At 38.9% G+C, this 12,376-nt stretch overlaps 1 long non-coding RNA gene across 1 annotated transcript; it reads right to left on the bottom strand.

Moving 5' to 3' along the window:
* Window positions 1-1,487: 1,487 nt before the first annotated feature.
* Window positions 1,488-11,640, bottom strand: LOC116420482. The gene is made up of 4 exons (XR_004230822.1): window positions 11,388-11,640; window positions 7,638-7,793; window positions 6,526-6,595; window positions 1,488-1,571 (listed from the first exon to the last, which is right to left on the bottom strand). It is a non-coding gene; the product is annotated as an uncharacterized LOC116420482 (long non-coding RNA).
* Window positions 11,641-12,376: the final 736 nt, after the last annotated feature.

The following is a 12,376-nucleotide window of genomic DNA, read 5'->3' as shown; positions in this document are numbered from 1 at the left end:
CCAAATTTTGTTAGTAGCATCTCTGGGCAGGAAGTATAGGGTCTCCAAGCAGAGGTTGGATTATCACTTACTAAGATTTGTAGTGAAGTGACTCCTCTCAATCCAGTTTTCTTCAGAGGTGGAGAAAGACTGACTTACCACTCAGATTCTGTTGACTTACTGCAATCAAATCAAATTGCTTTGGGAATAGAAGTAATATCTTAATGCTTCTCTTGCTCCTATTAACTGACAACTTTGCAGTCAGCTGCATCTAAGTTTCCTGTCTTTCCCTTTCTAGTGTGCTGTGACAGAGAGAATTACTCATCAACATGTTCTCAATGAATACAGTTCTTATACAGAGAATCATAAATTAGCATAGAGTACAATTTTGCTACACATTACTCCCTGATACATACCCTACTGTCCAGTTAAAACTAGTTTTAAGCTTTCTGTCACACTATATGACCTAGGTGTGCTGCCTGTCTTGATCTTCTCACCTATTTCTTAAAATCCAGTTTTACAAGATGTATTTAATTCAACATAAACTCATAGCTTCTCACCTTGTACCGTTCCATTGACTATGACTCTCCATATTCCTATACCTAGTAATTCAGCTTTAAAAATAATTATATTCTTTATATTGACAGTGGTCTTTCCCAGTTAAGAGTTATGAACCTGTAAACATTGGAATGGATAGGTGACTGCTTGGTTTTATTTCATTTTCTTTTTAATTCTCCAGTGCAATGTAAGCGTCAGAATTTATTAATAAATACTTATAAATTGATTCTCTGGTTCTTCTCAGTTACCATTGCACTCATGAATTAGTATTCTATATTCGCCTTTATACCTACATACAATCATAATAGAGCTAGAAGAGAGATTTGAGATGCTCAAGTTCTTGATTTGACAGATGTGGACATTGAGATTAGAGGTTAAGTGACAACTAGTAAACATCTGAAATGTGATATGAAGCCAGGTTTTTCTGTCTTTCTATCCATTTCACTATTCTAAACCAGATCAAAATGTAATTGGTAAATATTTAATTAAATAAATAAAAATACAATACAGCATAATGCTAATTTCTGGTTTTCTAAGTTAACATGCAGCCCTCATGAATTGTTTCTATTTGAGTTTAATACCACTGTACTATACACCATACTGCTTTTGCTTAGATCTTTGGAAGTATGTCTATTAGTACAAGTGTCTCCTCCCACCTACTAAATTGTTATTGTTTGTCTTTTGTTCTCGAAGAGAACTATGACAACAGGGAGATGATCCTGTGACATACAAGTGAATTGGATTGACGTAAGGGAGGTACAAGGTCACCTGCCTCTTTTCCCCCTCCAGAACCATCTGGGGCAAGATAGATAAATCGACTGGAGATGGCCCTGGATGAAACGGGGACCTTAGTCTTTTTAAGCTGAGGTCTTTAGAAAGGTTTATCACCCTTTTAATCCCTTTTGGAATCCACTGCCTAGAAACTCCTTCTCTAAGGACCTGGAATCCTCTCTAGCCAAAGAGAACCTAATTCCATCAAAAAGAATCCCAAAGGGGCCTTCTTACCAGTTGGGTTCCTGGAGCTGCGGTGCAGCCTAAAAGAAAGAATTGGAAATAAGGCTATTAGGAAACAAAAAGCTTGGTTAATTTCCCTCTATGTCTGAAGTATATGTCTGGACTTATGTCTGGGTCTGCCTAACTCATAAGCCCACTTATATTTGCCCATAAGCAGGGCAAAGATCTGAGACCACAGTCATTACCTACGTCCTTACTCCCTTATTCTCTGAGCATTTTTGTCTCCCTTTCATGCCCTCCTCTTTCCTAATATTCTGCTCCAGGGAATTCTACAGTGCCAGCATCTCCAGAACTCTTCCTTGCCAAGGAATGGTCAGCAGCTGTGTTTGATTGAAGACTCAGAGAAAAAGAAGCTGTGGAGCTTCTGAAGTTTTAAAGTCCTGCGGCTATAGTTCATCCTATTTATGGGCACTGACGGGTAGCCAGTGTTGGGAAATGAATCTGGGAGTGGTAAAGGAAGGGTCAAGATGAACTCCACTGTATCTCTAGCCCTGCTTAGCTTTTGAAGTTCTTCCTAACTCAAATGTCTAGTCTTATTAAATATTAGTCCCCCTTCCCACATTCCAATCCAATCAAACTGGCCTTTTCTGTGTTCTGAACACAGGAAATCTATCTTCCATCTCCATGCTTTTGAACTAGCCATACTCTGTGCCTGGAATGCTCTCCTCATACGTCATGAAGTCTTCCTCTTCCTTTAATATTCAGCTCAGGAACTCCGTTCTCCCATCTCCAACTGCTTTTGGCCTCCCTTCTTTTGTAAATAACTTATTTTTTCATTTTCTTTAAACTACTTTGATTCTATTTCTAGTTAACACCCCATAGTTTGCCACTTTACCCCAACCACGTTCTTACTGCCCTCTCCCCCTGTGACCCTCTTGTCCCATTAGGGAATTCCTCCCAAAATCTTCATTTTAAGAAAGGGCCCCAGGTCAGCCATCTTCCATTCTTCTTCCAGTTCTATTTCTGACTCTCCAAACTTTGCTCCCATGTCCCCAGTAAGTACCTTCTCCTACCTTTTCAGCTCTTTTATGTATGTTATTTTTCTTCAATAGACTGTAAGCTCCTTAAGGTTGGGGATTATATTTCTTTTCATTTATATTTATATTTCCAGTCTTTAGTACAGTGCCTGGCACCTAGTAAACTGTTAATAAATGCTTGGTTCTGCTGACTATATTGATTTATTCTCTCTCTCTGTATATACATATATGTGCACATATATATGAGCCCAAACTGTACATAGGGTGCTGATCTGGAAGAGACTACTTGAGGGAGGTGCTTTGTGACTAAGATCCTAATGCCCACTTTCCAGAGCAATATGAATACTAAGGAAGGAAGAGCAGTGATGAAAGGCTGTAAGAGCAAGATTCTGACACTATATTATATCTGAACCAATCTTTTTCTGGAGAAGAGGTTTCCTGGGAAAGGGCATAAGGTGACTGGGACAGGGCCCTATGTGTGTTTCTCTTCAGATTAACCCTCCCAACACACAAAGGAGTCAGAGGGGTCTAGTCAGCCATTTCCACTGTCCCCATTCCAAGGAACCCTCCTTACTTCACAATTTCTCCACCAGAAAAGGCTGAAAATCATCCTATTATTAATATGTCATTCCATCAGGATAACAGTCTTCTCTAGTAAAACTCAAGTCACAGAATTATTGTATTTCAGAACTGGAAGGGAACTCAAATTTCATCTAGTCCAGGGCCTCTTAACTTTCTTCACTAGTGACCCCTTTTTACCTTAGAAATTCTTATGTGACCCTGGGTATACAGGCATATGAAATAGGTATATAAAATAAACATTTCCTAATAATAAATCATAATTTTGTGACCCTCACATTCAGTTATTTGGTTACACCTCACAGTTTTAAAAGCTTTGTTTTGATCTAGTCTAATCTATATCCTATAAGGAATTCCATTCTACAAAATCCCTGAGAAATGGCTATCTTGGTGGTACAATGGATAGAGTACTAGCTCTGTGCTCAAATTTGACCTCAGACACTTATTAGCTGTGTGACCCTGGGCAAGTAACTCAACCCTAATTACCTAAAAAAAAAAAAAAAAAAAAGTTGTATATCTTCTACTTGAAGACTCCTCAGTGATGTGGCACTCCCTGCCTTTTGAGACAGCCCGTACTATGTTATGCAACTCCAACTCTTAGCAAATGTCTTCTCATTTCTGAAAATTTTCTTGGCAGTCTCCACCCACTCCTTTCAGTTCTGCCTTTAGAGGCCCCGTAGAATAAGTCCAGTGTCCCTTCTGCATGACAGCCCTTCACATACTCCAAAACAGATCAGGTGTTCATCAATCTGGAGCTTGATGGGAGCATAGAAGCTTCCCTTCATTTGTGTTTTAGTCCTAATTCCCATTCAGTCTCTTTACTGACTCTATACCTCATGGAAGGGGCAAGGGAATAAAGATGGTGGGGAACAATGTCTGAAACTATTAGAAGACCACTTCCTTATCCTATCCAGGTAGCCTGAAACACCTAGTGGTCCAGCCCACAGTCTATAGCCCACACCATAAAAGCCACTTCAGCCTCACATTGTTAACATCACCTTCCAGCAAGTGAAGGGAAGAGCTCTGCAGACCCCCAGTCCAAGGCCCCCTCTGCTACACCATATTGTTTCTCACTCTGCACTCCAAGCATCCCAGCAAGGCAGTCCTCCTGGGACTTGAAGCTTTCTGCTCACAGCAAGTGGCTGTCATGTAAGAGGCAAAAGGGCTCTAAGAGTATCTGGTGTATAAAAGCAGGGAATCAATGAGGACACAATTTCAAAATCCAATCTCTCCCCTTACCTCCCTTCTAAAAGAGCCTAGAGATGTGTAGAGAGTCAGAGCTGGAAGGGACCTTAAAGATTATTTTGTCTAACCTTCTGTATTTAAATCTAGAGAAACTGAGTCTCAGGAAGGTAAAGTACTCTTTCCAAGACTACACATAGCTTATAAGTGGCATTGCCTGGGCTAAATACAAAGCAGTATGATAATTTTTCATACAGATATGATCCATGTCTCATATACAAATGTATATGATGGATGTTTAGCCCTAGAGAAGAAAAGACTGAGGGGAAGGGAGGCAGTAAATCACTGTACTCAGTTAATTGAAGGGTTCATAGAATTATAGATTTAAAGCTGGAGGGGACTTTTGGAATCATCTAACTCTTTCATTTTACAGAAGAGGAAACAGAAGTAAACAAAGGTTTAGTGATTTGGCTTAGAGGTAGTGCATTCCTACCACAGAATATATTCAAGCAGAAGTTGGATAACTTATTAATCCAAGATTCTCTCAAGAAAATTTCTGCTCCAAGATGGGGGAATCTACAGATGTGGAATATTTCATGCAGTGTCATATTTTTTTCAGTATATTGTTTGGTTTTACTGATTTTTTACCCTCTTCTTCCATTTTTTTCTTTAAAATTTGTTATTGTTGTTTTATGGAATGGATGTCTGGGAGGAGAAAAGAGAGGGATAAAGGGGGGAAATGGTGATGTAAGAACAAACATGCCAATAGAGTTTTAAAAAAGATTTCTAGAAGCACTATGGTACTACAGTAGATAAAGCAATGGTCCTGAAATCAGGAGGACCTGTTGTCAGATCTGGTTTCAGACACTCAGTAGCCAAGTAACCTGGACAAGTAACTTAATTCCACTTGCTTCCCACCCCCCACCCCCCAAAAAAGATTCCTTTTTTGAAATTTGAAGATTCTTGCCTTGACACAGGTTGGCCAAGTTGTATTCCAAGTTCCCTTCCTTCTTTAAGATACTGTAACATATGACTTGAACCCAGATCTCAGGATTCTCAAATATAGTTCTCTTTCAAGATTTTGCAATCAGGGTAAAACCTGGCTGGGGATTATTGGACAGATTGGCAGTGGAAAGGACGCTGATTTGAAGTTGAACCAGAGGGCCAGGTGGTCTCTAAAGCTCCTTCATCTAAGTCTAATTGGGGCAAGAAGGTGATTCCCCAATTCATGACCCAGATTCTCCCCTCCCCTAATTTTCCGAGGCTGAGAGTGCATCCAGCTTGTCCATCATGGGAAGTTGACTGTGATCCTGCCACAAGCAGAAGCATGAATGGAATGAACCTAATTCTTGAGTATTCAACCTCCCTTTGAGGTTAAATTCTTCTAGAACCCAGATCTCAATGCTCAGCTGGGTAGAAGGCCTGGGTCAGACATCCCAATTGTTTTATTGCAGTCTGGCAGGCCTCCTAACCAACATCTCCCAGGGAATGAAGGAGGGGCCCAGATTCTATGGGCACTTAGGTGCTCAATTTAGGATTTCCCCAAATCCCTAACTATGGCTGGGCTAGCCCAAGTCCTTAATAGTCTGTCTGGGGGTTGGGGGTGGAGATGAGTGTGGATAGGGGAAGGAATCTCATTACAGGACTTGAGAAAACTATAAAAGAGGAGCTAAGAAGAGAGTTCAGTTCTTCTAGTGATCATAATGAATAAACATCACCTTATACTTTAATTAATTAATTTCTTTGGATTTTTCACAACAGTGCTAAGGTACAGGTATAGTCCCCATCACCACCTCAGAGTGGGAAAATCACTTTTCCAAGGTTACATAGTGAGTTAATGACTGAACCAGACATCAGAACCCAGGTTTCCTAAAGCTCTGTCCAGGAAAGCTGATAACTAACAAATAAAACCGAGCCCCAGAAGGACATAGAGAAATTATCAGAATTGTACTAAAATAACAAAGATCTGGATTTAAGGCTTCACAAATTTGTTAGGTGAATTTGGAAAAGGCTGGATAGGCCTCAGTTTACTCATGAGTGACATTGAGTAGGGTGATTTTGCCCCTAAGACCATAAATCTAACTGAGGTCAAGGACCAAGCAAAGAAAATATATCCTTGGAATTCCTGAGGAACCCTGGGGTGAGGACAAGAAAACACCTGTCCTCAGGTGAGCAAGAAAAAGAATCAGTTAGTGTCCCATCGTCCCTCTTTGTTCATCTGTCCATCCATACTCACCCAGTGCCAGGAAGAGGAGGAAGACCCCTGGACCACAGAGGAGGGAGCTCATTGCTTGTCGAGAGGCCATCTGGGGAGAGAACAATGCCCACCTGATCTATAGGGAGGGAGTAAGAAGGTAGGATCGGATCTCTGGGACTGAAAGGATCTGACCTATAGGAGCAAGGAGATTCAGTGGAACAGAGAACAGATCTGGAAGGAATAATGGGGGAATTCTATGGAGCCGAGACTGGATCCTACTTTCATCTTGGGAAAAAATAGGGAGGATCCTGTGAGGCACGGACAGGATCTCACTCTTGCCCTGTGAGAGAGCGATTGAATGCCGAGCAAAGGCATCGAACCAGGAGGGAGACACCCAAACCTTTAACAGCCACTCATCGGCCCTCTTCTCATTCTCCCCCATAATATCCGCAAGAAATCTGGGGGTAGACAGCACAACTCCTCATCCCACATAATCTTGGCTGCTTATCTTACAAAGTTTTCTCTACATCTTCCTCCAAAATGCTGTAGTTGCACCCAATAACAGTCACCTGTGACAGATAATCTATTAACAAAGCCATCTTTCCCGAGTCTCTCTGAGAGCACTTAGCTACCCTGGGAGGGGGCAGAGAGGACTCACTCCAGAGGACCTCCCAAATGGACTATAGGAGAATGTTTTGTACTGGGGATTAGGGGAGTTTCAGCCCATGTACTGCTGGATGATTAGGATTCATGCATCAAGGAAAATTCAAGGCACCCCAGGAGGAGAACTAAAGAGTTTGGGATTGGGGCCAGAAAGGGAGAACCCCTGGAAGTATTTGGGAAAGGAGCAAGACAGGAAAAAAAAAAAAAAAAAGCAGAGATGGGAAGGACTAGGAGCCAATATACCCACGTACCTGAGCTGTTCCCTCCTGGAGCTTTGGGAGCCTGATCAGCAGCCCTGCACCTGCTTTTTCAGTCCTTAGCCAGAAGGTGTGGCTCCCTCTCCTCCCAAAAGCCCCGCCTAAGGCAGGAAACTCTACTTAGCGGTGCCTTGTACCCCAGCTGGGAAGGGGAAGTACAGTTCAGAGGGTGAAGAATGGGGCAGGGTGGGGTTGGGCTGACTGAAGAACTTGGACAAGGGGAGAACTTACCCTCCTTTGCTCCTCACTATCTCAATTCTTCCATCTTTTTGGCATTGGAGCATGCAGAAAGAAAGTCACTAAATATGACTTCCTCTCTGATTTCATTCTATCCCATTACTCTATGGTGTCTTTGGTCCTCTTCAGAAATGAAATAGAGTATTGGATCTGGAGAGAGGAGGAAGAGAGTTCAAATCCAGCGTCAGACACTTACTAGTGGTGTGATCCTGCATTTAACACTAACTGCCTCAAAAAAAAAAAAAAAAGCCAACAACAACAACAACAAAAACAAAAAACAAACAAACAAAAAACATTCTATTTGTATTTCCTTTACCCCAGGAAGGAAATGACTTTTCTTTGAAGTCCTGTGATTCTAACTGAATCTCTCTTTCGACAATCTCCCTTCATTTACTACCAGTAAAATTACAGTAACTATTGGTAAAATAGCTAATACTAGCATCTGTCTCACAAGTCTGTTATCAGGATCAAGTCAAATAACTAAGCACTTATTAAGTACCTACTATGTGCCAGACACTGTACTAAGTCCTGAATCACAGGAGATGATGCCCATAAAATACTTTACCAACTTTTAAAGTGTGTATAAACACCTTTTATTATTATTATGGTGATGTCCTAAAATAAGGATTCTTAAATATCTTTGTATTTTTTGTGTGTGTGTCCTGCCTTTCTGGCAGTCCAGTGAAGCCTATTTTCCCCTTCTCAGAATCATGTTTTTTTCCCCGTTTTTAGATTAAATTTATTTTTATTAAAGCTTTTTATTTTTCAAAACATATGCATGGACAGAATCATGTTTCTAAATGCATAAAATAAAATGCACAGTATTACAAAGGATTCCAATGATATTAAAACAGTTATCACTTAAGTGATAACTTTTTTCTTTAAGAAAAAAAAAAGTTCATGGCTCTAGGTTTAGAACATCAGTTCTAAAGGTTCTTCCAGCTCTGTCATTCTATCTATAGCTTGGAGAGTTGAGGTAACAGTTATGGGACATTACCTCCGAAAGAATTCAAGCTCAGATAGTCTCCAACACAAGCAAAGGTATTTTGATGAGGTTTATGTACTCAGTGAACTGGGCATATTCCCTGAAGGAGTCAGCTGTCCAGCAAAGCAAGACAAGGATTTTTATAGAGTAAATAAATGGTATTGATTATATCACAAGATGTACAGATTTTAAGATTATAGGAGGAATTTGCTAACATGAAGAGCTCTTAAAGCCTTGGTGGAATTCTGTATGTGGTGATCCAAAATTCATACAGAAAAACTCACATGGGAGTATTAATTTATGATGATAATATTATAACTAGCATAGGTTCACAGCAAAGACAGCAAAGAAGGGGGAGCTGTGCAGGCACCATGTTGGGGGAAAAGTCTGAGGGTTGCAATCCAATGTCCTGTTCTGCATCCTATTGATGCTACTTTCTTATTGACTGATTTCTGTGTTATGTTTTGTGGTAATCATCATGTGGTAACTTGGTGATGTGGTTACAGAATATGCTGGTGTGCTCATTATTCTAGTGAGACCCATGATTAATGATTACTGTGGGAGTTGTGGAAAGAATCAGAATTCCATCATTCTCCCCTCAAAGAGCTAAGACCCAAATTCATTTGGGAGAAGAATGGTCTTCTGTGATAAGAAAAAGAGAGGGGGCCAAGAATATGAGTGGAAAAAAAGTCAACACACACTTGAATTAGGGTCTTGCTAGTTAGGTACATAAAGGAGTGAGAAAATGAAGGAAAAAAGTTAACAGTACACACAGCCCTCTCTGGAACTTGGGTCAACTGTCTCATCTGATCATTGACTACTGATAGGTCTGTCCATTCAAGATCAGGGGCTTGCTTCAGACGATCTAGTTTTTAAACAATACAATAAAGTTTTTCTCACAAACCCCATGATTACATAATTATATAAATTCAAGTATAAATTAAATTACTTAGAACGATCGCAATGGACTAATTTTGAGAGGGGAGATTTATATGTCACCAAAGTAACCAAGAAAACTTAAAGATTCCTAGATGTTTCATGTAGTTACCTGGCCCTTAAAATATCTTTTCTTGAATTATATATTTTATTCTCAGGATAACTTTGAAAGGAGAATTGCTTCTTTGATCCCAAATATAGATGTCCTTATCTACTGTAATATAATCACTTAAGTTTGGTTCCCCAAATTTTGAAACTAGAGAATTTTAGTTTACATATCATTAGCTTTCTCTATCCTTACTTCAATACTGTCCCAGATATAATATTTGATTCACTTATAAATCTGTCTGGTTCTAATGCTTTTTCTTAGGAAGTTCATTTGTGATCTATTCTTCTGCCTTTTAAAATTATTGGAGAGATATTTTAAAATGGAGGAAATTTCACTTTCTATACCATTATCAATACAATTTGTGTATAAAACCCAATTAATCCTTAATTAATGAAAACTTAGAATTTATTCCAATAAATATTTAAAGCCTGAATTTCCATGATTGATGAATTTGGAACCCAATCCAATCATATACATCTGTAGATAATTCTTAGAGAAAAATCTAATCCTATTGCTATTTTCAAATTTTACTATTCCATTTAATAAGAAAACTTTTACAATACATCTTTGTCTTATTAACATGTTTAATCATTTCCTCCCTTTTGAAGCTATCATCCCTATATTACAATTTGAAATATAGGTTAAAATTGTAATTTTAAAATTGTTAATATACTAGCATACTTGCATTCTATTATAGAAATTCAGATATTCCAGTATCACTCTATTATTTAATATATTTAATACTATACCTATAAAACTTCTTGATTGTTGAATTTTACTATATAAGGAAAAAGAGGGACATAGTTATATCATAACAGGGAGAAAACCTCCCTTAGCTCTATTTGATTCCAGACATGAGTAGCATCTGACAGCTAATAATATAGTCACAGGTTTAAGATTAAACAGGTGGGGGATTTTCTTTTTCAGCGAGAAAATAGAACAACGGGGAAATGGAGTTAGGAGAACATTATGCAGTGTCCTAGGTTGCCCCTACAACCTTTTTCCAGGCACAAACATCCACCTTAGCACTCCTCAGACCACCACACATGCCATTTTCTACTACTAGTTTTATGACAATACAGATAACTATCCCAATAATCAAAGCTCAAACACTAAATTCACACTCTTATTCTGGGATTTCAGACATAGAGCAAATACCTGATGTTTGACTCATTATTAATATGTTGAAGCTACATATCAAACACTTTATACACTTTCATAATGGTCAGATTTTCAAATGATCACATCTTTTTAAAAGCCCAATTCATGTGTGGCAACATTCAGTTTAAAAATTGCTTTGCCTTAACAGCATTTCCGTTTTACAATTATCTCTCAAATTTTACAACATAAATTTGGAAATACATTACAATTTAGAATAACACAAACAATAAACTTCAGATGACATCAACTGCATTTATAAGTTATCACACATAAAAATCACTGATCTTATTATCTTTGGCATTTTAAGACCACTTTAAAGTTATTAAATATGTAACAAATACATTCAATTACAGAAATAATAATAATGTAACACTTAGTATATGTTTTTCACAGTGTTAAGTACTTTACAATCATTATATCTCTCAGAACAACCACCATTGTTATTTTTCTCTTTACAAGTCAGAAAACTGGGGCAAACAGAAATAAAGTAACTTATGATAAATTACATAGTTGATACTTTTCTGCAAACTGGAACATAGAAGGGTGGGCTTACCAAGAACAGAGGTTGCCGGGCTCCCTCACCTTGTATGTCATGTTAGCACAGACTCTCCCGGAGGTAGCAACTGCTATGGGCTAGATCTGCTTTGGAGACACAGTCAATTACCGGGCTTTGGGTGATGTGACACTGTGTGAGTGCTGGGGTGGCTAGTGCTGGAGTGGCTGGTGCTGGGATCTCCCTTTGGTCACGGTTCCAGGTGACAGGACTCAGGGAATGATGATCACATCCCTTCCCATCCGCTGCAGGTGCTGGCTGTTGAGGAGCTAGTGGGTCAGGTGCGTTGAGCTTCTCTGAAGTTGCTTCCCCACTTTCTACTAGGTGGGATGAAATTTAAGTTTCACTACAATTCTCCAGTATTATCTTTTCTTGTTGTGAGATGGGATGGGAGAGGTTAACAGAGGGACTTGGGCTGTAATGGTCTTGCTAGCAATCTCCACAACTGAGATATACTCAGGACTTCAGGGAAGGAGCACGCTGAGTAGTGGAGAGTGTCTCTCAATATTTTTCTAGGTTGTTTTCCCTTTTTCAGCATCTACCCTAGCCTTTATTTAAAGGTATCATTTTTTTAATCATGCAGAAAGGGTCTTAGGGACAAAATAAGAAGTCAAAAAAGGTAACAAAAGCTTCTATTTACCTCTTTTTTCTTCACTCTGCCAGCTAGCTTTTTTTCATTTCCTAGAACAATTAAGTTATTAATCTTGTCAATTACTTTTAAAATCTTTTTTTAACTTTTATATGATTTAATCCTTATTTTTCTTTAAAATAAATTCTACAGGGTGGTACCTCAAAACTTACTAAGATGTTTTAGAAAAGGATTAGTTCCTGAAATTATCCCCAGAGTCCCCAGAGGTTTTTTCCTGTAATTTTAAAATGACTAATTGCCAAACTCCTTAATAATGAATCTCAAAAGCTCCAGAATCTACTAGGATTTTTTTTAGTGGTTCTACAACTTTAATTATCTAACATTATGTCTGTATCACTAA

This window comes from Sarcophilus harrisii, chromosome 1, assembly GCF_902635505.1.
Source record: "Sarcophilus harrisii chromosome 1, mSarHar1.11, whole genome shotgun sequence".
Classification (NCBI taxonomy): Eukaryota; Metazoa; Chordata; class Mammalia; order Dasyuromorphia; family Dasyuridae; genus Sarcophilus; species Sarcophilus harrisii.
This window is presented reverse-complemented; position numbering and strand designations above follow the sequence as displayed.